At 43.8% G+C, this 24,614-nt stretch overlaps 4 non-coding genes across 4 annotated transcripts; 2 read left to right on the top strand and 2 right to left on the bottom strand.

Moving 5' to 3' along the window:
* The first annotated feature begins 4,260 nt into the window (after nt 1-4,260).
* Nucleotides 4,261-4,375, top strand: LOC140287566 (U5 spliceosomal RNA). The gene has a single exon (XR_011911710.1). It is a non-coding gene; the product is annotated as a U5 spliceosomal RNA (small nuclear RNA).
* A 316-nt stretch (nt 4,376-4,691) lies between these two features.
* On the top strand, nt 4,692-4,882 carry LOC140287564 (U2 spliceosomal RNA). The gene has a single exon (XR_011911708.1). It is a non-coding gene; the product is annotated as a U2 spliceosomal RNA (small nuclear RNA).
* A 2,631-nt stretch (nt 4,883-7,513) lies between these two features.
* LOC140287565 (U2 spliceosomal RNA) lies at nt 7,514-7,704 on the bottom strand. Its single transcript, XR_011911709.1, has one exon. It is a non-coding gene; the product is annotated as a U2 spliceosomal RNA (small nuclear RNA).
* A 316-nt stretch (nt 7,705-8,020) lies between these two features.
* Nucleotides 8,021-8,134, bottom strand: LOC140287568 (U5 spliceosomal RNA). The gene has a single exon (XR_011911711.1). It is a non-coding gene; the product is annotated as a U5 spliceosomal RNA (small nuclear RNA).
* Nucleotides 8,135-24,614: the final 16,480 nt, after the last annotated feature.

Genomic DNA, 24,614 nt, shown 5'->3' with positions numbered 1-24,614 from the left:
CACCACTACCGCTTTTGATGATGTATGGTCCAGCATTCTTACCTTTTCTAACACATTCTTCAGCAATTATGGTCGGACATTCACACCTACTCAGAGCCGAACACCTCCGCTCCCGCATTTGATGGTCTATAGTCGGGCATTCTACAGCGGAAAAGACTCATTCTTATATTTGGTTAGATATTCGAACCTTTTCTTAACTGCTTTTTACAAACTTTGGTCGGACGTTCACAATATCTTGCAGCCGAACACCTCCGCTTCCGCTTTTGATGGTGTATATTCGGGTATACGAACCTTTTCTTACCCGCTTTTTACAAACCAAGGTCGGACTTTCACACCTTCTCTTAGCTGAACAACTCCGCTCCCTCTTTTGATTGTGTACAGTCGGGTAATTTAACCTTTTCTTACCCGCTTTTTACCATCTATGGTCGGACATTCACACCGTCTTACAGCGGAACACCTCCGCTCCCTCTTTTGATGATGTATGGTTAGTCATTCGCACCTTCTCTTACCCATTTTTCAGTAATTATGGGTAGACATTCACACCTTCTTGCAGCTGAACACCTCCTCTCCTGCTTATGATCATGTGCAGTTTGATATTTGAAAATTTTCTTTCATGTTTTCTAGCAATTATTGATGGACATTCAGACCGTCTTGCAGCTGAACACCTCCGCTCCAGCTGTTGATGGTGTATAGTCGGGCTTTCGAGCCTTTTCTTCCCCGATTTTTACAAATTATGGATGGACATTCAGACCTTCTTTCAGCCGAAAACCTCCGCTCCCTCTTTTGATCATACATTGTCGGGCATTCGCACCTTTTCTTACCCGCTTTTTACAATTCATGGTCGGACTTTCACACCTTTTGGTAGCGGAACAACTCTGCTCCCGCTATTGATTGTGTACAATAGGGTATTTTAACCTTTTCTTACCTGCTTTTTGCCAATTATGGTTGGACATTCACACCTTCTTACAGCGGAACACCTCCGCTCCCTCCTTTGATGGTGTATGTTCGGGCATTCGAACCTTTTCTTACCCGCTTTTTACAAACTATGGTCAGACATTCAAACCTTCTTGTAGCCGAACACATCCACTCCTGCTTTTGATGATGGGTATTCAAACCTACTTGTTGCCCGCTTTTCATCAATTATGGGTGGACATACACACCTTGTCGCAGCCAAACACCTCCGCTCCCTGTTAGGATCATGTATGGTTGGGCATTCGTACCTTTTCTTACCCATTTTGCAGTAATTATGGGTGGACATTCACACCTTCTTGCATTTGAACACCTCCTCTCCCGCTTATGATCATGTGCGGTTTGATTTTCGAAAATTCTCTTCCATGATTTCTAGCAATTATTGATGGACATTCAGACCTTCTTGCAGCTGAACACCTCCGCTCCAGCTGTTGATGGTATATAGTCGGGCTTTCGAGCCTTTTCTTCCCAGATTTTTACAAAATATGGATGGACATTCAGACCTTGTTTCAGCCGAAAACCTCCGCTCCCTCCTTTGATCATACATTGTCGGGCATTCGCACCTTTTCTTACCCGCTTTTTACAAACCATGGTCGGACTTTCACACCTTTTAGTAGCGGAACAACTCTGCTCCCGCTATTGATTGTGTACAATCGGGTATTTTAACCTTTTCTTACCTGCTTTTTGCCAACTATGGTCGGACATTCACACCTTCTTACAGCGGAACACCTCCGCTCCCTCCTTTGATGGTGTATGTTCGGGCATTCGAACCTTTTCTTACCCGCTTTTTACAAACTATGGTCAGACATTCACACCTTCTTGCAGCCGAACACTTCCGCTCTACCTTTTAGTGTTCTATGGGGTATTCACACCTTTTTTTTCACCGCATTTTATAGATTATGGTTGTAAATTCTCACCCACTCTTATCCGAAGACCTCTCCTCCTGCTTTGGTTAATATATAGTCGGGCATTCGAACCTTTTCTTACCCGCTTTTTACAAATTATGGTCGAACATTCACACCTACTTGCAGCCGAACACCTCCGCTCCCGCTTTTGATGGTGTATAGTCGGGCTTTCGAGCCTTTTCTTCCCCGGTTTTTACAAATTATGGTTGGACATTCAGACCTTGCAGCCGAAAACCTCCGCTCCCTCTTTTGATCATACATTGTCAGGCATTCGCACCTACTTGCAGCCGAATACTTCCGCTCCACCTTTTAGTGATGTATGGTTGGCATTTGCACCTTTTCTTACCCTTTCTTACCCTACTGATTGCTTAAGATTAAGTTGTTTTTTCTCAAACTACAACATTTTTTTAATTGTTGAAACTTGATTTGAAGTGGATAAATAAGGAGGACAAACAGTTTTGAGTCAGGCTGATAGAAGGAATTAATTTTATAGCAAAATCTGTATTTCGTCATATGTCGAGAGATGCTTATTGCTGAAGAAGTACAAAGTACAACGTTGTTTATCGTTGAAACTTGATTAGACATGAATAAATATGAAGGACAAAGCAGTCTTAACTTGGTTAGAGTTAAGGTTTTATAGGAGAATCCGAATTCGTGCATAACTCGTAAAATAGAGCTTATTTTCGGATTCCTGAAGAATGAGTCTGGTTCTTTCTCATAATACAAAGTTTGTTGTTTATTGTTGAAACTTCATCAGAAGTGAAGAAATAAATGAATGCCTATCAACAAATGTGGGATCTAAACTCTAGTGCTTCCTCTAAAATAATTTCCTTTCTCAATTCAGAAATGTGTGTGTGTAAGTTACAACACCCGTGACACCAAAACGGCTTTCTTTTCTCTCTTTTCTCTACACTCTGCACTGTGAGAACACACACCAAATCAGAAAGGCTTTTTTCTCTCTTTTCTACATTATGGACTGTGGGGACACAAAACCGCTCTCTCTTTTTTTTTTTGATTGTGTGCCAGGGCGTTGTCTCACGTATTAGATTATGCTTACGATACGAATGGGTTTATCAGTCACATCAGAATCCATACATACTGATCCTCCCGTAATAAAATGGTCGGATCTTATCAAACACACTTTGTTTCTTGTGACAATCAAGTCAGCGAAACAGCGTATACACGTCAAGACACTGAATCAAGTTTGCCACAAGAACTCATAAGTTTGGCAGTATTGCTCTGCCGTCAGCAATCATACACCCATTTTATTTTCGTGAGACATGTGCAGGCACCTGTTCATCTACTGTTCTATCACTATGAATTAGTTTATCTATTATCAATAAGGATACTTCTACAACTACTATCAAAGTATGTCCAGACTTCTTATGTTGTCAGTTGCTATATATGAATAAGTGGGTAGCTACTGACAAGCATTAAGCATGTCACACAGCCCAAACATATAACATTTCAGGACACACCACACAGTTAACAACCACCGTGAAGTGTCAAAGCCCAAACATGTAACATTCAACAGGACACTTACACAAGACATTCTAATCAAACAGTCAGACAACATACAAGAACATATACCCCAGCCGGCATTGCTCCCTGCCTATTTTCCTACAGCTCACTATGTGTGCGCACACCTTTATTCACAAACTCTTCAACTTATACTCTTTTACCAAAGCTGCTACAGCTCGATTGGCCGAATACCCTTAGATCCTATTTCGGTGAATTTGACATCTGCCTTACATGTAACAGATTAGCGTTTAGCAGTTTTAATTTAGTTTGAGTGAAGGAATTCATTTTATAGCAAAATCCGAAATCGTGAAGAACTCATGAAAGTAAGCTTATTCTCGGATTCCTGAAACTTTAGATTTGCTCTTTCTTTTACTGCAAAGTACAACGTTGTTTTTTTTTTTGTTTAAATCTTTCTAGACATGGTAAATATGAAGGACAAAGCAGTTTTAACATAGTTTGAGTGAAGGAATTCATTTTATAGATAAAATCCCAAAAGTCTGCTGAGAAAAGAGAGTGAATGCGAAGTAGACTTTAACACGGCTCTGGGAGCGAGCCGAGTGCGGGCTAACTGGGAGAATTGCTTGAAAGAAACGCGACACCGAATGAGCGGTCAGAACAAAGCCTCAATACGGTTTTCCCGTGGTGTTTTTGTTGCTGCCTTGTCTTTTGCACAGAGTAAAAGACAAGGCAGCCATCGAATAGGGCCCGATTGTTCCTACTTGGTCAGCCGAGGAGCAAGGGGGGGGGGTGGGGGTGGGGGGGGGGGGGGGGGGGGGAGCAAGCGTCTCAACCAAGCAAAGCTCACCATGGGGAAGGTGGCTATGCCAACTAGCCTGATGCCCTGCTCCCGCAGTGACGGATAATCGTACTCTGGTTTCTCTTCATAACGTACAAGTCTTTCGCCTTTTACTAAAGACTTCTGTGGAGAGCAGCACTAATGAGTTGTTTCTATTTTTGGCAGGCTTTACCTTTGCGGGGTGAAGCCCTTTCTGTCTGTGCAAAAGAAATCTTGTTACTGTGCAGAGTGACTTCTCTGAGTAGAGTCGCCTTACTTGTTGCGACTGTGCCGATGTTCGAAGCTGGAGTGCAAAGTTGTTGCTTGAATGGTGCTTGCTGGAGCGTGCGGGAGTGCAAAGTTATACCATTTAAAAGGCTGAAGAGTGCTCAGTGCAGCAGGTGGGCGGAGGTGCAAAGTGACACTCTGGCCACCTATGGCCATAAAAAGAACAGGGGTGTTAGCGGACAAGTGCGCATTGTGCCAGGAAGGGCCCCTCGGACGTGAACCAGTGGACAGTTGTCGCTTCTCGGCCTTTTGGCTAAGATCAAGTGTAGTATCTGTTCTTATCAGTTTAATATCTGATATGTCCTCTATACGAGGACTACATATTAAATGGATTTTTAGCAATAGGAGTTGAAAAAGTAGCTTGCTCCGTTCACTCCAAGCATTGACCCCGTACTGCAGTGCCGCTGGGAACGGTGCGCTCTTCTCTACTCTTGTGAAAAAGCAAACAGCGGTGCAGGATGCAAGTTTCAGGGAGCCCAAGATGAAACTTTCTCTTAGTCTGCTGAGAAAAGAGAGTGAATGCGAAGTAGACTTTAACACGGCTCTGGGAGCGAGTCGAGTGCGGGCTAACCGGGAGAATTGCTTGAAAGAAACGCCATACCAAATGAGCGGTCAGAACAAAGCCTCAATACGGTGTTCCCGTTGTGTTTTTGTTGCTGCCGCTGTTTGCTTTTTCACAAGAGCGCACCTGTTGAGGGGGGGCCTGGGGGGGCCTGGGTGATGGTGGGTCTCAGGCCCGGGCTGCTGCGACTGGTGTGACCGGGTGGTTTGTTTGTTTGTTTTTTGTTGTTGTTTGTTTGTTTTTTGTAGAGGTCCTCCGGAGTGGGGTTGGGTTGAGTGGGGTGGGGCGGGATGGGTACCTTCTGGGGGTACAGTAGCTCCCAGAATATGGTCGCTGCAGGCCCCGAGCCTGGTGGACATCAGGCCCTCCTGTCCTGTGTTGGCTCCCTTTTAAAAAGTACAGAACTTAGAACAGGTCTAGTCCCTGGCTTTCGGCAGAACTGTCTTCTTTACTTTTTTTTTTTTCCCCTTATCGTGTTCAGCATTATGGCAGCAGAATTGTAGTCTGAATACCTTTGATGCCAAACAGATTTGCTTTGCCAAGGGAAGTTTTATAAATGTAAAGCTCCCCTTGATGCCCATTTATTTATTTCTGTTTACAATATATGACATGTAATAGAACTGAACCGGACCGGGGGACAAGGAAAGAAGAAGAGGAAAGAAGAGAAAAACAGAACATACATCGCATACAACACAGCTGTGGATATAGATGACCTGAGACGACATGATAATACATCAACTGCTTAGCAACCATGCTACTGGACTAATGAATGTGGTTGTGTGTGTGTGAGAACATGCAACACCCATGGCACAGGGACCTACATGATAACCGTGCTTAGTTATGAGTGTATAAGCGTACAGGGCCACAATCCACAGCCCCCCCAAGCAATCAGAAGCAGGCAGAGAGGGCCACAAGACCCAGGCCACCAGCAGCCCCCACAGAGCACAGAACCCAGGAAGCCACCGCAGGGGCAACCACGCATCCACCCAGAAGACTGCAGAGGAAGCCCCCGGAAAGAGCCCCCATAAGCATAGGGCAGAGGCCCTCCGGGAGCCAGGGGCAACAGCCCACCGACGTCGCCAGGCCCCAGCCGCCCAGACATGGGCCGTGCACTGGATCCGGGCCCCAGGAGCCCGAGCGCCCCCAAAACCCCCCGACAGAGGCCCCACCCAATACCCAGGAGGGCCAAGCGCCCCAGACAGCCACACAGTGGGTCAGCGCCTGCCCCAGCACCCCTGGCCAAGTGCCCTGGGAGTCAAGACGTGCCCACAGGTGGGTGAAGTCGCGAGCAGCGGAGAGAGGCCACGCCGCCCCCCCCCCATCGGGAGAAGTACAGGCAGGCCAGGCGACAGCAAGTCCAAGATCCAGGCCCAATCATTACCACACACACTTTCATGTCCCATACATCCACACGTCCTCCCTCCCTCGACTCCGCTGGGGTGTAGTGCAGCGGGGCACACCAGGGGGCCAGCAGCCCCCCAGCCACCACAGACCCCAAACCAGCAGAACAATTAATTAATCCTCCTGGCCCCTCCCCGCCCCGAGCAGCAACCAGGAAGCAGGGGTGTGCGAAGAAGACCCCTCCCCTCACCCTTCTGGCTCTTCAATATTTTCTAATAGTGAGCAATTAAAATTGAGGGGCAGCCAAACTTGTAGAACTGGGAGCGTGGCCCTCTGGGCAGCCTACATACCCAAAGAGCCCCGCCCACCAGATGCCACTCAGTGTAACCACCCCCCAAGACCTAATGTGTGTGTGTGAGTGTGTTTGATAAGTAGTAATGTCTAAGGTGTAATTAAAACAGGGGTGGGAACTGCAGAGTGCAACTACTGCAGAGTCCACTACACCCCACCGAACACACACGCCCCCAAAACCCTTCATGTGTGAGTGTGTGCTGTGTACAGGAGCCAGAAGGGAGAATGGGGATATACACTGGGGGCAGCCAGGGACTGGCTGCAATAGGCATCCCCGCTACCAGGGAGCCAACACAGGACAGGAGGGCCTGATGTCCACCAGGCTCGGGGCCTGCAGCGACCATATTCTGGGAGCTACTGTACCCCCAGAAGGTAGCCATCCCGCCCCACCCCACTCAACCCAACCCCACTCCGGAGGACCTTTACAAAAAACAAACAAACAACAACAAACAAACAAACCACCCGGTCACACCAGTCGCAGCAGCCCGGGCCTGAGACCCACCATCACCCAGGCCCCCCCAGAGCCCCCCTCAACAGGTGCGCTCTTGTGAAAAAGCAAACAGCGGCAGCAACAAAAACACAACGGGAACACCGTATTGAGGCTTTGTTCTGACCGCTCATTTGGTATGGCGTTTCTTTCAAGCAATTCTCCCGGTTAGCCGACACTCGGCTCGCTCCCATAGCCGGGTTAAAGTCTACATCGCATTCACTCTCTTTTCTCAGCAGACTAAAAGAAAGTTTCATCTTGGGCTCCCTGAAACTTGCATCCTGCACCGCTGTTTGCTTTTTCACAAGAGTAGAGAAGAGCGCACCGTTCCCAGCGGCACTGCAGTACGGGGTCAATGGTTGGAGTGAACGGAGCAAGCTACTTTTTCAACTCCTATTGCTAAAAATCCATTTAATATGTAGTCCTCGTATAGAGGACATATCACATATTAAACTGATAAGAACAGATACTACACTTGATCTTAGCCAAAAGGCCGAGAAGCGACAACTGTCCACTGGTTCACGTCCGAGGGCCCTTCCTGGCACAATGCGCACTTGTCCGCTAACACCCCTGTTCTTTTTATGGCCATAGGTGGCCAGAGTGTCACTTTGCACCTCCGCCCACCCGCTGCACTGAGCACTCTTCAGCCCTTTTAAATGGTATAACTTTGCACTCCCGCACGCTCCAGCAAGCACCATTCAAGCAACAACTTTGCACTCCAGCTTCGAACATCGGCACAGTCGCAACAAGTAAGGCGACTCTACTCAGAGAAGTCACTCTGCACAGTAACAAGATTTCTTTTGCACAGACAGAAAGGGCTTCACCCGCAAAGGTAAAGCCTGCCAAAAATAGAAACAACTCATTAGTGCTGCTCTCCACAGAAGTCTTTAGTAAAAGGCGAAAGACTTGTACGTTATGAAGAGAAACCAGAGTACGATTATCCGTCACTGCGGGAGCAGGGCATCAGGCTAGTTGGCATAGCCACCTTCCCCATGGTGAGCTTTGCTTGGTTGAAACGCTTGCTCCCCCCCCCCCCCCCACCCCCCCCCCCCCCCCCTTGCTCCTCGGCTGACCAAGTAGGAACAATCGGGCCCTATTCGATGGCTGCCTTGTCTTTTACTCTGTGCAAAAGACAAGGCAGCAACAAAAACACCACGGGGAAAACCGTATGAGGCTTTGTTCTGACCGCTCATTCGGTGTCGCGTTTCTTTCAAGCAATTCTCCCGGTTAGCCCGCACTCGGCTCGCTCCCAGAGCCGTGTTAAAGTCTACTTCGCATTCACTCTCTTTTCTCAGCAGACTCTTGGGATTTTATCAATAAAATGAATTCCTTCACTCAAACTATGTTAAAACTGCTTTGTCCTTCATATTTACCTTGTCTTGAAAGATTTAAACAAAAAAACCAACGTTGTACTTTGCAGTAAAAGAAATAGCAAATCTAAAGTTTCAGGAATCCGAGAATAAGCTTACTTTCATGAGTTCTTCACGATTTCGGATTTTGCTATAAAATGAATTCCTTCACTCAAACTAAATTAAAACTGCTAAACCGCTAATCTGTTACATGTAAGGCAGATGTCAAATTCACCGAATTAGGATTATTCGGTATTCGGCCAATCGAGCTGTAGCAGCTTCGGTAAAAGAGTATAAGTTGAAGAGTTTGTGAATAAAGGTGTGCGCACACATAGTGAGCTGTAGGAAAATAGGCAGGGAGCAATGCCGGCTGGGGTATATGTTCTTGTATGTTGTCTGACTGTTTGATTTGAATGTGTTGTGTAAGTGTCCTGTTGAATGTTACATGTTTGGGCTTTGACACGCTTCACGGTGGTTGTTAACTGTGTGGTGTGTCCTGAAATGTTATATGTTTGGGCTGTGTGACATGCTTAATGCTTGTCAGTAGCTACCCACTTATTCATATATAGCAACTGACAACATAAGAAGTCTGGACATACTTTGATAGTAGTTGTAGAAGTATCCTTATTGATAATAGATAAACTAATTCATAGTGATAGAACAGTAGATGAACAGGTGCCTGCACATGTCTCACGAAAATAAAATGGGTGTATGATTGCTGACGGCAGAGCAATACTGCCAAACTTATGAGTTCTTGTGGCAAACTTGATTCAGTGTCTTGACGTGTATACGCTGTTTCGCTGACTTGATTGTCACAAGAAACAAAGTGTGTTTGATAAGATCCGACCATTTTATTACGGGAGGATCAGTATGTATGGATTCTGATGTGACTGATAAACCCATTCGTATCGTAAGCATAATCTAATACGTGAGACAACGCCCTGGCACACAATCAAAAAAAAAAAAGAGAGAGCGGTTTTGTGTCCCCACAGTCCATAACGTAGAAAAGAGAGAAAAAAGCCTTTCTGATTTGGTGTGTGTTCTCACAGTGCAGAGTGTAGAGAAAAGAGAGAAAAGAAAGCCGTTTTGGTGTCACGGGTGTTGTAACTTACACACACACATTTCTGAATTGAGAAAGGAAATTATTTTAGAGGAAGCACTAGAGTTTAGATCCCACATTTGTTGATAGGCATTCATTTATTTCTTCACTTCTGATGAAGTTTCAACAATAAACAACAAACTTTGTATTATGAGAAAGAACCAGACTCATTCTTCAGGAATCCGAAAATAAGCTCTATTTTACGAGTTATGCACGAATTCGGATTCTCCTATAAAACCTTAACTCTAACCAAGTTAAGACTGCTTTGTCCTTCATATTTATTCATGTCTAATCAAGTTTCAACGATAAACAACGTTGTACTTTGTACTTCTTCAGCAATAAGCATCTCTCGACATATGACGAAATACAGATTTTGCTATAAAATTAATTCCTTCTATCAGCCTGACTCAAAACTGTTTGTCCTCCTTATTTATCCACTTCAAATCAAGTTTCAACAATTAAAAAAATGTTGTAGTTTGAGAAAAAACAACTTAATCGTAAGCAATCAGTAGGGTAAGAAAGGGTAAGAAAAGGTGCAAATGCCAACCATACATCACTAAAAGGTGGAGCGGAAGTATTCGGCTGCAAGTAGGTGCGAATGCCTGACAATGTATGATCAAAAGAGGGAGCGGAGGTTTTCGGCTGCAAGGTCTGAATGTCCAACCATAATTTGTAAAAACCGGGGAAGAAAAGGCTCGAAAGCCCGACTATACACCATCAAAAGCGGGAGCGGAGGTGTTCGGCTGCAAGTAGGTGTGAATGTTCCGCCATAATTTGTAAAAAGCGGGTAAGAAAAGGTTCGAATGCCCGACTATATATTAACCAAAGCAGGAGGAGAGGTCTTCGGATAAGAGTGGGTGAGAATTTACAACCAAAATCTATAAAATGCGGTGAAAAAAAAGGTGTGAATACCCCATAGAACACTAAAAGGTAGAGCGGAAGTGTTCGGCTGCAAGAAGGTGTGAATGTCTGACCATAGTTTGTAAAAAGCGGGTAAGAAAAGGTTCGAATGCCCGAACATACACCATCAAAGGAGGGAGCGGAGGTGTTCCGCTGTAAGAAGGTGTGAATGTCCGACCATAGTTGGCAAAAAGCAGGTAAGAAAAGGTTAAAATACCCGATTGTACACAATCAATAGCGGGAGCAGAGTTGTTCCGCTACTAAAAGGTGTGAAAGTCCGACCATGGTTTGTAAAAAGCGGGTAAGAAAAGGTGCGAATGCCCGACAATGTATGATCAAAAGAGGGAGCGGAGGTTTTCGGCTGAAACAAGGTCTGAATGTCCATCCATATTTTGTAAAAATCTGGGAAGAAAAGGCTCGAAAGCCCGACTATACACCATCAACAGCTGGAGCGGAGGTGTTCAGCTGCAAGAAGGTCTGAATGTCCATCAATAATTGCTAGAAAACATGGAAGAGAATTTTCGAATATCAAACCGCACATGATCATAAGCGGGAGAGGAGGTGTTCAAATGCAAGAAGGTGTGAATGTCCACCCATAATTACTGCAAAATGGGTAAGAAAAGGTACGAATGCCCAACCATACATGATCCTAACAGGGAGCGGAGGTGTTTGGCTGCGACAAGGTGTGTTTGTCCACCCATAATTAATGAAAAGCGGGCAACAAGTAGGTTTGAATACCCATCATCAAAAGCAGGAGTGGATGTGTTCGGCTACAAGAAGGTTTGAATGTCTGACCATAGTTTGTAAAAAGCGGGTAAGAAAAGGTTCGAATGCCCGAACATACACCATCAAAGGAGGGAGCGGAGGTGTTCCGCTGTAAGAAGGTGGGAATGTCCAACAGTAATTGGCAAAAAGCGGGTAAGAAAAGGTTAAAATACCCTATTGTACACAATCAATAGCGGGAGCAGAGTTGTTCCGCTACTAAAAGGTGTCAAAGTCCGACCATGAATTGAAAAAGCAGGTAAGAAAAGGTGCGAATGCCCGACAATGTATGATCAAAAGAGGGAGCGGAGGTTTTCAGCTGAAAGAAGGTCTGAATGTCCATCCATAATTTGTAAAAATCGGGGAAGAAAAGGCTCGAAAGCCCGACTATACACCATCAACAGCTGGAGCGGAGGTGTTCAGCTGCAAGAAGGTCTGAATGTCCATCAATAATTGCTAGAAAACATGGAAGAGAATTTTCGAATATCAAACCGCACATGATCATAAGCGGGAGAGGAGGTGTTAAAATGCAAAAAGGTGTGAATGTCCACCCATAATTACTGCAAAATGGGTAAGAAAAGGTACGAATGCCCAACCATACATCATCAAAAGCAGGAGTGGATGTGTTCGGCTACAAGAAGGTTTTAATGTCCGACCATAGTTTGTAAAAAGCGGGTAAGAAAAGGTTCGAATGCCCGAACATACACCATCAAAAGAGGGAGCGGAGGTGTTCCACTGTAAGAAGGTATGAATGTCTGACCATAGTTGGTAAAAAGCGGGTAAGAAAAGGTGAAAATACCCGACTGTACACAATCAATAGCGGGAGCGGAGTTGTTCGGCTACTAAAAGGTGTGAAAGTCCGACCCTGGTTTGTAAAAAGCGGGTAAGAGAAGGTGCGAATGCCCGACAATGTATGATCAAAAGAGGGAGCGGATGTTTTCGGCTGCAAGAAGGTGTGAATGTCCAACGATAATTTTGTAAAAACCGGGGAAGAAAAGGCTCGAAAGCCCGACTATACATCATCAAAAGCGGGAGCGGAGGTATTCAGCTGCAAGAAGGTCTGAATGTCCATCAATAATTGCTAGAAAACATGAAAGAAAATTTTCGAATATCAAACCACACATCATCATAAGCGGGAGAGGAGGTGTTCAGCTGCAAGAAGGTGTGAATGTCCGACCATAGTTTGTAAAAAATGGGTAAGAAAAGGTGCGAATGCTCAACCATACATCATCAAAAGCAGGAGTGGATGTGTTCGGCTAAAAGAAGTTTTGAATGTCCGACCATAGTTCGTAAAATGCGGGTAAGAAAAGGTTCGAATGCCCGAACATACACCATCAAAAGAGGGAGCGGAGGTGTTCCGCTGTAAGACGGTGTGAATGTCCAACAATAGTTGGTAAAAAGCGGGTAAGAAAAGGTTAAAATACCCGACTGTACACAATCAATAGCGGGAGCGGAGTTGTTCGGCTACAAGAAGGTGTGAAAGTCCAACCATGGTTTGTAAAAAGCGGGTAAGAAAACGTTCGAATGCCCGAATATATACCATCAAAAGCGGAAGCGGAGGTGTTCGGCTGCAAGAAGGTGTGAACGTCCAACCAAAGTTTGTAAAAAGCAGTGAAGAAAAGTTTCGAATATCCAACCAAACATAATCAAAAGCGGGAGCAGAGCTGTTCGACTGCAAGTAGGTGTGAATGTCAGATCATAATTTGCAAAAAGCTGATGAGAAAGGGTGAGAATGCCCGACTATACACCATCAAATGCGGGAGCGGAAGTGTTCGGCTGTGAGTAGGTGTGAATGTCAAACCATAATTGCTGAAAAATGTGTTAGAAAAGACTAGAATGCCGGACCATACATCATCAAAAGCTGGAAAAGTGGTGTTCGGCTGCAAGTAGGTGTGAATGTCCAGCCATAATTACTCACAAACCGGTAAGAAAAGGTAGTATTGCCAGACCATACATTATCAAAACAGGGAGCGGAGGTGGTTCAGCTGCAAGGTGTGAATGTCTGACTAAAGTTTATAAAAAGCGGGTAAGACAAGGTGCGAATGCCTGACAATGTATGATCAAATGAGGGAGCGGAGGTTTTCGGCTGCAAGGTCTGAATGTACAACCATAATTTGTAAAAACCGGGGAAGAAAAGGCTCGAAAGCCCGACTATACACCATCAAAAGCGGGAGCGGAGGTGTTCGGCTGCAAGTAGGTGTGAATGTTCGACCATAATTTGTAAAAAGCGGGTAAGAAAAGGTTTGAATGCCCGACTATATATTAACAAAAGCAGGAGGAGAGGTCTTCGGATAAGAGTGGGTGAGAATTTCCAACCATAATCAATAAAATGCGGTGAAAAAAAAGGTGTGAATACCCCATAGAACACTAAAAGGTGGAGCAGAAGTGTTCGGCTGCAAGAAGGTGTGACTGTTCGACTATATTTGGTGAAAAGCAGGTGAAGCAAGGTCTGAATGCCTAACCTTACATCATCAAAAACGAGATCAGATGTGTTTGGCTGCAAGAAGGCCATAGTTTGCCAAAAGCGGGTAAGCTGCGAATGACCGACTAAATATCAACAAAAGTGGGGGCGGAGGTCTTCGGATGCAAGTGGGTGTGAATATCCCACCATACAAGTATGGTGGAGAGGAAGCTGTGAATGGCCGACCATAGTAAAAAGCGGGTGAGAAAAGGTGCGAATGTCCAATCATACATGATCAAAACAGGGAGCGGAGGTGTTTGGCTGCGACAAGGTGTGTATGTCCACCCATAATTAATGAAAAGCGGGCAACAAGTAGGTTTGAATACCCATCATCAAAAGCAAGAGTGGATATGTTCCGCTACAAGAAGGTTTGAATGTCTGACCATAGTTTGTAAAAAGCGGGTAAGAAAAGGTTCGAGTGCCCGAACATACACCATCAAAAGAGGGAGCGGAGGTGTTCCGCTGTAAGACGGTGTGAATGTCCAACCATAGTTGGTAAAAAGCGGGTAAGAAAAGGTTAAAATACCCGACTGTACACAATCAATAGCGGGAGCGGAGTTGTTCGGCTACAAGAAGGTGTGAAAGTCCGACCATGGTTTGTAAAAAGCGGGTAAGAAAAGGTGCGAATGCCCGACAATGTATGATCAAAAGAGGGAGTGGAGGTTTTCGGCTGCAAGAAGGTCTGAATGTCCAACCATAATTTGTAAAAACCGGGGAAGAAAAGGCTCGAAAGCCCGACTATACATCATCAAAAGCGGGAGCGGAGGTGTTCAGCTGCAAGAAGGTCTGAATGTCCATCAATAATTGCTAGAAAACATGAAAGAAAATTTTCGAATATCAAACCACACATCATCATAAGCGGGAGAGGAGGTGTTCAGCTGCAAGAAGGTGTGAATGTCCGACCATAGTTTGTAAAAAATGGGTAAGAAAAGGTGCGAATGCTCAACCATACATCATCAAAAGCAGGAGTGGATGTGTTCGGCTAAAAGAAGTTTTGAATGTCCGACCATAGTTCGTAAAATGCGGGTAAGAAAAGGTTCGAATGCCCGAACATACACCATCAAAAGAGGGAGCGGAGGTGTTCCGCTGTAAGACGGTGTGAATTTCCAACAATAGTTGGTAAAAAGCGGGTAAGAAAAGGTTAAAATACCCGACTGTACACAATCAATAGCGGGAGCGGAGTTGTTCGGCTACAAGAAGGTGTGAAAGTCCGACCATGGTTTGTAAAAGCGGGTAAGAAAACGTTCGAATGCCCGAATATATACCATCAAAAGCGGAAGCGGAGGTGTTCGGCTGCAAGAAGGTGTGAACGTCCAACCAAAGTTTGTAAAAAGCAGTGAAGAAAAGTTTCGAATATCCAACCAAACATAATCAAAAGCGGGAGCAGAGCTGTTCGACTGCAAGTAGGTGTGAATGTCAGATCATAATTTGCAAAAAGCTGATGAGAAAGGGTGAGAATGCCCGACTATACACCATCAAATGCGGGAGCGGAAGTGTTAGGCTGTGAGTAGGTGTGAATGTCAAACCATAATTGCTGAAAAATGTGTTAGAAAAGACTAGAATGCCGGACCATACATCATCAAAAGCTGGAAAAGTGGTGTTCGGCTGCAAGTAGGTGTGAATGTCCAGCCATAATTACTCACAAACCGGTAAGAAAAGGTAGTATTGCCAGACCATACATTATCAAAACAGGGAGCGGAGGTGGTTCAGCTGCAAGGTGTGAATGTCTGACTAAAGTTTATAAAAAGCGGGTAAGACAAGGTGCGAATGCCTGACAATGTATGATCAAATGAGGGAGCGGAGGTTTTCGGCTGCAAGGTCTGAATGTACAACCATAATTTGTAAAAACCGGGGAAGAAAAGGCTCGAAAGCCCGACTATACACCATCAAAAGCGGGAGCGGAGGTGTTCGGCTGCAAGTAGGTGTGAATGTTCGACCATAATTTGTAAAAAGCGGGTAAGAAAAGGTTTGAATGCCCGACTATATATTAACAAAAGCAGGAGGAGAGGTCTTCGGATAAGAGTGGGTGAGAATTTCCAACCATAATCAATAAAATGCGGTGAAAAAAAAGGTGTGAATACCCCATAGAACACTAAAAGGTGGAGCAGAAGTGTTCGGCTGCAAGAAGGTGTGACTGTTCGACTATATTTGGTGAAAAGCAGGTGAAGCAAGGTCTGAATGCCTAACCTTACATCATCAAAAACGAGATCAGATGTGTTTGGCTGCAAGAAGGCCATAGTTTGCCAAAAGCGGGTAAGCTGCGAATGACCGACTAAATATCAACAAAAGTGGGGGCGGAGGTCTTCGGATGCAAGTGGGTGTGAATATCCCACCATACAAGTATGGTGGAGAGGAAGCTGTGAATGGCCGACCATAGTAAAAAGCGGGTGAGAAAAGGTGCGAATGTCCAATCATACATGATCAAAACAGGGAGCGGAGGTGTTTGGCTGCGACAAGGTGTGTATGTCCACCCATAATTAATGAAAAGCGGGCAACAAGTAGGTTTGAATACCCATCATCAAAAGCAAGAGTGGATATGTTCCGCTACAAGAAGGTTTGAATGTCTGACCATAGTTTGTAAAAAGCGGGTAAGAAAAGGTTTGAGTGCCCGAACATACACCATCAAAAGAGGGAGCGGAGGTGTTCCGCTGTAAGACGGTGTGAATGTCCAACCATAGTTGGTAAAAAGCGGGTAAGAAAAGGTTAAAATACCCGACTGTACACAATCAATAGCGGGAGCGGAGTTGTTCGGCTACAAGAAGGTGTGAAAGTCCGACCATGGTTTGTAAAAAGCGGGTAAGAAAAGGTGCGAATGCCCGACAATGTATGATCAAAAGAGGGAGTGGAGGTTTTCGGCTGCAAGAAGGTCTGAATGTCCAACCATAATTTGTAAAAACCGGGGAAGAAAAGGCTCGAAAGCCCGACTATACACCATCAAAAGTGGGAGCGGAGGTGTTCAGCTTCAAGACGGTCTGAATGTCCATCAATAATTGCTAGAAAACATGAAAGAAAATTTTCGAATATCAAACTGCACATGATCATAAGCAGGAGAGGAGGTGTTCAGCTGCAAGAAGGTGTGAATGTCTACCCATAATTACTGAAAAATGGGTAAGAAAAGGTGCGAATGCCTAACCATACATCATCAAAAGAGGGAGCGGAGGTGTTCCGCTGTAAGACGGTGTGAATGTCCGACCATAGATGGTAAAAAGCGGGTAAGAAAAGGTTAAATTACCCGACTGTACACAATCAAAAGAGGGAGCGGAGTTGTTCAGCTAAGAGAAGGTGTGAAAGTCCGACCTTGGTTTGTAAAAAGCGGGTAAGAAAAGGTTCGTATGCCCGAATATACACCATCAAAAGCGGAAGCGGAGGTGTTCGGCTGCAAGATATTGTGAACGTCCGACCAAAGTTTGTAAAAAGCAGTTAAGAAAAGGTTCGAATATCTAACCAAACATAAGAATGAGTCTTTTCCGCTGTAGAATGCCCGACTATAGACCATCAAATGCGGGAGCGGAGGTGTTCGGCTCTGAGTAGGTGTGAATGTCCGACCATAATTGCTGAAGAATGTGTTAGAAAAGGTAAGAATGCTGGACCATACATCATCAAAAGCGGTAGAGATGGTGTTCGGCTGCAAAAAGGTGTGACTGTTCGACTAAAGTTTGTAAAAAGTGGGTAAGACAAAGTGCGAATGCCTGACAATGTATGATCAAAAGCGGGAGCGGAGGTGTTCAGCTGCAAGAAGGTCTACATGTCCATCAATAATTGCTAGAAAACATGAAAGAAACTTTTCGAAAATCAAACCGCACATGATCATAAGTGGGATAGGAGGTGTTCAGCTGCAAGGTGTGAATGTCCACCCATAATTCCTGAAAAATGGGCAAAAAAAAGGTGTGAATGCCCAACCATACATCATCAAAAGCAGGAGTGGAAGTGTTCAGCTACAAGAAGGTGTGAACGTCCAACCAAAATATGTAAAAAGAAGTTAAGAAAAGGTTCGAATATCCAACCAAACATAATCAAAAGCGGGAGCAGAGCTGTTCGACTGCAAGTAGGTGTGAATGTCAGATCATAATTTGCAAAAAGCTGATGAGAAAGGGTGAGAATGCCCGACTATACATCATCAAATGCGGGAGCGGAGTTGTTCGGCTGTGAGTAGGTGTGAATGTCCAGCCATAATTACTCACAAACGGGTAAGAAAAGGTAGTATTGCCAGACCATATATGATCAAAACAGGGAGCGGAGGTGGTTCAGCTGCAAGAAGGTTTGAATGTCAAACTAAAGTTCAAATATATTAACAAAAGCGGGAGGAGAGGTCTTCGGATGAAATTGGTTGAAAATTTCCAACCTTAATGTATAAAATGCGGTGAAAAAAAAGGTGTGATAGAACACTAAAAGGTGGAGCGGAAGTGTTCGGCTGCAAGAAGGTGTGAATGTCCGACTATATTTGGTGAAAAGCAGGTGAAGCAAGGTCTGAATGCCCAACCTTACATCATCAAAAGCAAGATCAGAGTTGTTTGGCTGCAAGAAGGCCATAGTTTGCCAAAAGCGGGTAAGGTGCGAATGTCCGACTAAATATCAACAAAATTTGGGGCGGAGGTTTTCGGATGCAAGTGGGTGTGAATATCCCACCATACAAGTATGGTGGAGAGGAAGCTGTGAATAGCCGACCATAGTTTGGAAAAAGCGGGTAAGAAAAGGTTTGAATGCCCGAACATACACCATCAAAAGAGGGAGCGGAGGTGTTCCGCTGTACGAAGTTGTGAATGTCCGACCATACTTGGTAAAAAGCGGGTAAGAAAAGGTTAAAATACCCGACTGTACACAATCAATAGCGGGAGCGGATGTGTTCGGCTACAAGAAGGTGTGACAGTCCGACCATGGTTTGTAAAAAGCGGGTAAGAAAAGGTGCGAATGTCCGAAAATGTATGATCAAAAGAGAGAGCGGAGGTTTTCGGATACACGAAGGTTTGAATGTCCTACCATAGTTTGTAAATAGCGGGTAAGAAAAGGTTCGAATGCCCGACTATACACCATAAAAAGCGGGAGCGGAGGTGTTCCGCTGTAAGACGGTGTGATTGTCCGACCATAGTTGGTAAAAAGCGGGTAAGAAAAGGTTAAAATACCCGACTGTACACAATCAATAGCGGGAGCGGAAGTGTTCGGCTACAAGAAGGTGTGAAGAAGATGCAGTAGAAGAAGTTGAAATCCATCTACACATTGATAAATATGAAGGACAAAGCAGTTCCCACTTGCCCATAAGAAAATAAGCTTATTCTCGGATTCCTGATCCTTCAGTGTTGCTCTTTCTTCTACTGCAAAATACAGTGTTGTTCTTTGTTGAAGTCGATCTAGACATTGATAAATATGAAGGAAAAAGCAGTTTTAACCTGGTTTGAGTGAATGAATTCATTTTATACATAAAATCCGAAATCGTGCAGAACTCATGAAAATAAGCTTATTCTCGGATTCCTAAAACTTTTGATTGGCTCTTTCTTTTACTGCAAAGTACAACGTTGTTTTTTTTGTTTAAATCTATCGAGACATTGATAAATATGAAGGTAAAAGCCGTTTTAACATAGTTTGAGTGAAGGAATTGATTTTATAGAAAAAATCCCAAATCATGCAGAACTCCTCAAAAGGGGCGTATGGCTTAATCACAAGTGTGGTTCTTTCTCATTCAGGGTAGTATGAGGAAGTTTATGCTTGAAATATATGTAGAAATGGGTACATATGAAGGACAAAGCAGTGTTAACTTAGTTTGAGAGAAGGAATTCATTTTATACATAAAATCCCAAATCATGCAGAACGTATGAAAAGAAGCTTATTCTCGGATTCCTGATCCTTCAGTTTTGCTCTTTCTTCTACTGCAAAATACAATGTTGTTCTTTGTTGAAGTCGATCTAGACATTGATAAATATGAAGGAAAAAGCAGTTTTAACTTGGTTTGAGTGAATGAATTCATTTTATACATAAAATCCGAAATCGTGCAGAACTCATGAAAATAAGCTTATTCTCGGATTCCTAAAACTTTTGATTTGCTCTTTCTTTTATTGCAAAGTACAACGTTGTTTTTTTGTTTAAATCTATTGAGACATTGATAAATATGAAGGTAAAAGCCGTTTTAACATAGTTTGAGTGAAGGAATTAATTTTATAGATAAAATCCCAAATCATGCAGAACTCCTCAAAAGGGAGGTATGGCTTAATCACAAGTGTGGCTCTTTCTCATTCAGGGTAGTATGAGGAAGTTTATGCTTGAAATATATGTAGAAATGGGTACATATGAAGGACAAAGCAGTGTTAACTTAGTTTGCGTGAAGAAATTCATTTTATACATAAAATCCGAAATCGTGCAGAACTCATGAAAATAAGCTTATTCTCGGATTCCTAAAACTTTTGATTTGCACTTTCTTTTACTGCAAAGTACAACGTTGTTTTTTGTTGAAATCTATCTAGACATTGATAAATAGCAGCCGAAACTCTGCTGCCGCTTTTGATAATTTATGGTTGGGCATTCTTACCTTTTCTTACCCGCTTTTTACAAATTATGATCTTAGATTCACACCTACTTGCACTACTTACTACCTTCTCATCCACTTATGATCATGTGCAGTTGGGCTTTCGCACCTTTTCTTACCCATTTTTCAGTAATTATGGGTGGACATTCAGACCTTCTTGCAGCCGAAAACCTCCGCTCCTCTTTTGATCATACATTGTCGGGCATTCACACCTTGTCTTACCCGCTTTTTACAAACTTTAGTCGGACATTCAAACCTTCTTGCAGCTGAACCACCTCCGCTCCCTGTTTTGATCATATATGGTCTGGCAATAGTACCTTTTCTTACCCATTTGTGAGTAATTATGGCTGGACATTCACACCTTCTTGCAGCCGAACACAACCTCTCCCGCTTTTGATGATATATGGTCCGGCATTCTTACCTTTTCTAACACATTTTTCAGCAATTATGGTCGGACATTCACACCTACTCACAGACGAGCACCTCCGCTCCCACATTTGATAGTGTATAGTCGGGCATTCTCACCCTTTCTCATCAGCTTTTTGCAAATTATGATCTGATATTCACACCTACTTGCAGTCGAACAGCTCTGCTCCCGCTTTTGATTATGTTTGGTTGGATATTCGAACATTTTCTTAATGCTTTTTACATATTTTGGTTGGACGTTCACACCTTCTTGTAGCCGAACACTTCCACTCCTGCTTTTGATGATGTATGGTTGGGCATTCACACCTTTTTTTTGCCCATTTTTCAGGAATTATGGGTGGACATTCACACCTTGCAGCTGAACACCTCCTATCCCACTTATGATCATGTGCGGTTTGATTTTCGAAAAGTTTCTTTCATGTTTTCTAGCAATTATTGATGGACATGTAGACCTTCTTGCAGCTGAACACCTCCGCTCCCGCTTTTGATCATACATTGTCAGGCATTCGCACCTTGTCTTACCCACTTTTTACAAACTTTAGTCGAAAAGTCACACCTTTTTGCAGCCGAACACCACCTCTCCCGCTTTTGATGATGTATGGTCCAGCATTCTTACCTTTTCTAACACATTCTTCAGCAATTATGGTCGGACATTCACACCTACTCAGAGCCGAACACCTCCGCTCCCGCATTTGATGGTGTATAGTCGGGCATTCTCACCCTTTCTCATCAGCTTTTTACAAATTATGATCTGACATTCACACCTGCTTTTGATAATGTATTGTTAGGCATTCGCACCTTTTTTTTACGCATTTTTCATGAATTATGGGTGGACATTCACACCTTCTTGCAGCCGAACACCTCCTCTCCCGCTTATGATCATGTGCGGTTTGATATTCGAAAATTTACTTTCTTGTTTTAAAGCAATTATTAATGGACATTCAAACCTTCTTTTTGATGGTGTATAGTCGGGCTTTCGAGCCTTTTCTTCCCGGTTTTTACAAACCATGGTCGGACTTTCACACCTTCTTGTAGCCGAACATCTCCACTCCCGCTATTGATTGTGTACAGTCGGGTATTTTAACCTTATCTTACCCGCTTTTTACCAACTATCGTCGGACATTCACAGCTTCCTCTCCACCATACTTGTATGGTGGGATATTCACACCCACTTGCATCCGAAGACCTCCGCCCCAGATTTTGTTGATATTTAGTCGGACATTCGCACCTTACCCGCTTTTGGCAAACTATGGCCTTCTTGCAGCCAAACAACTCTGATCTTGCTTTTGATGATGTAAGGTTGGGCATTCAGACCTTGCTTCACCTGCTTTTCACCAAATATAGTCGGACATTCACACCTTCTTGCAGCCGAACACTTCCGCTCCACCTTTTAGTGTTCTATCACAACTTTTTTTTCACCGCATTTTATACATTATGGTTGGAAATTTTCAACCACTCTCATCCGAAGACTTCTCCTCCCGCTTTTGTTAATATATTTGAACTTTAGTTTGACATTCAAACCTTCTTGCAGCTGAACCACCTCCGCTCCCTGTTTTGATCATATATGGTCTGGCTACTACCTTTTCTTACCCGTTTGTGAGTAATTATGGCTGGACATTCACACCTACTTGCAGTCGAACACAACCTCTCTCGCTTTTGATGATGTATGGACCGGCATTTTTACCTTTTCTAACACATTTTTCAGCAATTATGGTCGGAGATTCACACCTACTCACAGCCGAACAACTCCGCTCCCGCATTTGATGATGTATAGTCGGGCATTCTCACCCTTTCTCATCAGCTTTTTGCAAATTATGATCTGACATTCACACCTACTTGCAGTCGAACAGCTCTGCTCCCGCTTTTGATTATGTTTGGTTGGATATTCGAACCTTTTCTTAACTTCTTTTTACATATTTTGGTTGGACGTTCACACCTTCTTGTAGCCGAACACTTCCACTCCTGCTTTTGATGATGTATGGTTGGGCATTCACACCTTTTTTTTGCCCATTTTTCAGGAATTATGGGTGGACATTCACACCTTGCAGCTGAACACCTCCTATCCCACTTATGATCATGTGCGGTTTGATTTTCGAAAAGTTTCTTTCATGTTTTCTAGCAATTATTGATGGACATGTAGACCTTCTTGCAGCTGAACACCTCCGCTCCCGCTTTTGATCATACATTGTCAGGCATTCGCACCTTGTCTTACCCACTTTTTACAAACTTTAGTCGAACAGTCACACCTTTTTGCAGCCGAACACCACCTCTCCCGCTTTTGATGATGTATGGTCCAGCATTCTTACCTTTTCTAACACATTCTTCAGCAATTATGGTCGGACATTCACACCTACTCAGAGCCGAACACCTCCGCTCCCGCATTTGATGGTGTATAGTCGGGCATTCTCACCCTTTCTCATCAGCTTTTTACAAATTATGATCTGACATTCACACCTGCTTTTGATAATGTATTGTTAGGCATTCGCACCTTTTTTTTTACGCATTTTTCATGAATTATGGGTGGACATTCACACCTTCTTGCAGCCGAACACCTCCTCTCCCGCTTATGATCATGTGCGGTTTGATATTCAAAAATTTACTTTCTTGTTTTAAAGCAATTATTGATGGACATTCAAACCTTCTTTTTGATGGTGTATAGTCGGGCTTTCGAGCCTTTTCTTCCCGCTTTTTACAAACCATGGTCGGACATTCACACCGTCTTACAGCGGAACACCTCTGCTCCCGCTTTTGATGGTGTATAGTCGGGCATTCGAACCTTTTCTTACCCGCTTTTTACCAACTATGGTGGGACATTCAAACCTTCTTGTATCCGAAAACCTCCGCTCTCTCTTTTGATCATACATTGTCGGACATTCGCACCTTTTCTTACCCGCTTTTTACAAACCATGGTCGGACTTTCACATCTTCTTGTAGCCGAACACATCCGCTCCCGCTATTGATTGTGTACAGTCGGGTATTTTAACCTTTTCTTACCCGCTTTTTACCAACTATGGTCGGACATTCACACCTTCGTACAGCGGAACACCTCCGCTCCCTCTTTTGATGGTGTATGTTCGGGCATTCAAACCTTTTCTTACCCGCTTTTTCCAAACTATGGTCGGCTATTCACAGCTTCCTCTCCACCATACTTGTATGGTGGAATATTCACACCCACTTGCATCCGAAGACCTCCACCCAAAATTTTGTTGATATTTAGTAGGACATTCGCACCTTACCCGCTTTTGGAAAACTATGGCCTTCTTGCAGCCAAACACCTCTGATCTCGCTTTTGATGATGTAAGGTCGGGCATTCAGACCTTGCTTCACCTGCTTTTCACCAAATATAGTCGGACATTCACACCTTCTTGCAGCCGAACACTTCCGCTTTTAGTGTTCTATGAGGCATTCACATATTTTTTTTCACCGTATTTTATAGATTATGGTTGGAAATTCTCACCCACTCTCATCCGAAGACCTCTCCTCCCGCTTTTGTTAATATATAGTCGGGCATTCGAACCTTTTCTTACCCGCTTTTTACAAATTATAGTCGAACATTCACACCTACTTGTAGCTGAATACTTCCGCTCCACCTTTTAGGTATGTATGGTTGGCATTTGCACCTCTTTTTATACTGATTGCTGAAGATTAAGTTGTACTTTCTCAAACTACAACATCTTTTTATTTGTTGAAACTTGATTTGAAGTGGATAAATAAGGAGGACAAACAGTTTTAAGTCAGGCTAATAGAAGGAATTAATTTTCTAGCAAAATCTGTACTTCGTCATATGTCGAGAGATGCTTATTGCTGAAGAAGTTCTTTCTCATTCTACAAAGTACAACGTTGTTTATCGTTGAAACTTGATTAGACATGAATAAATATGAAGGACAAGGCAGTCTTAACTTGG

The sequence above is a fragment of the Leuresthes tenuis genome, unplaced genomic scaffold (assembly GCF_036924035.1).
Source record: "Leuresthes tenuis unplaced genomic scaffold, fLeuTen1.0.hap1 SCAF_149, whole genome shotgun sequence".
Taxonomy (NCBI): domain Eukaryota; kingdom Metazoa; phylum Chordata; class Actinopteri; order Atheriniformes; family Atherinopsidae; genus Leuresthes; species Leuresthes tenuis.
Note: the sequence above shows the minus strand (reverse complement) of the source record. Positions and strands in the feature narration are given on the sequence as shown.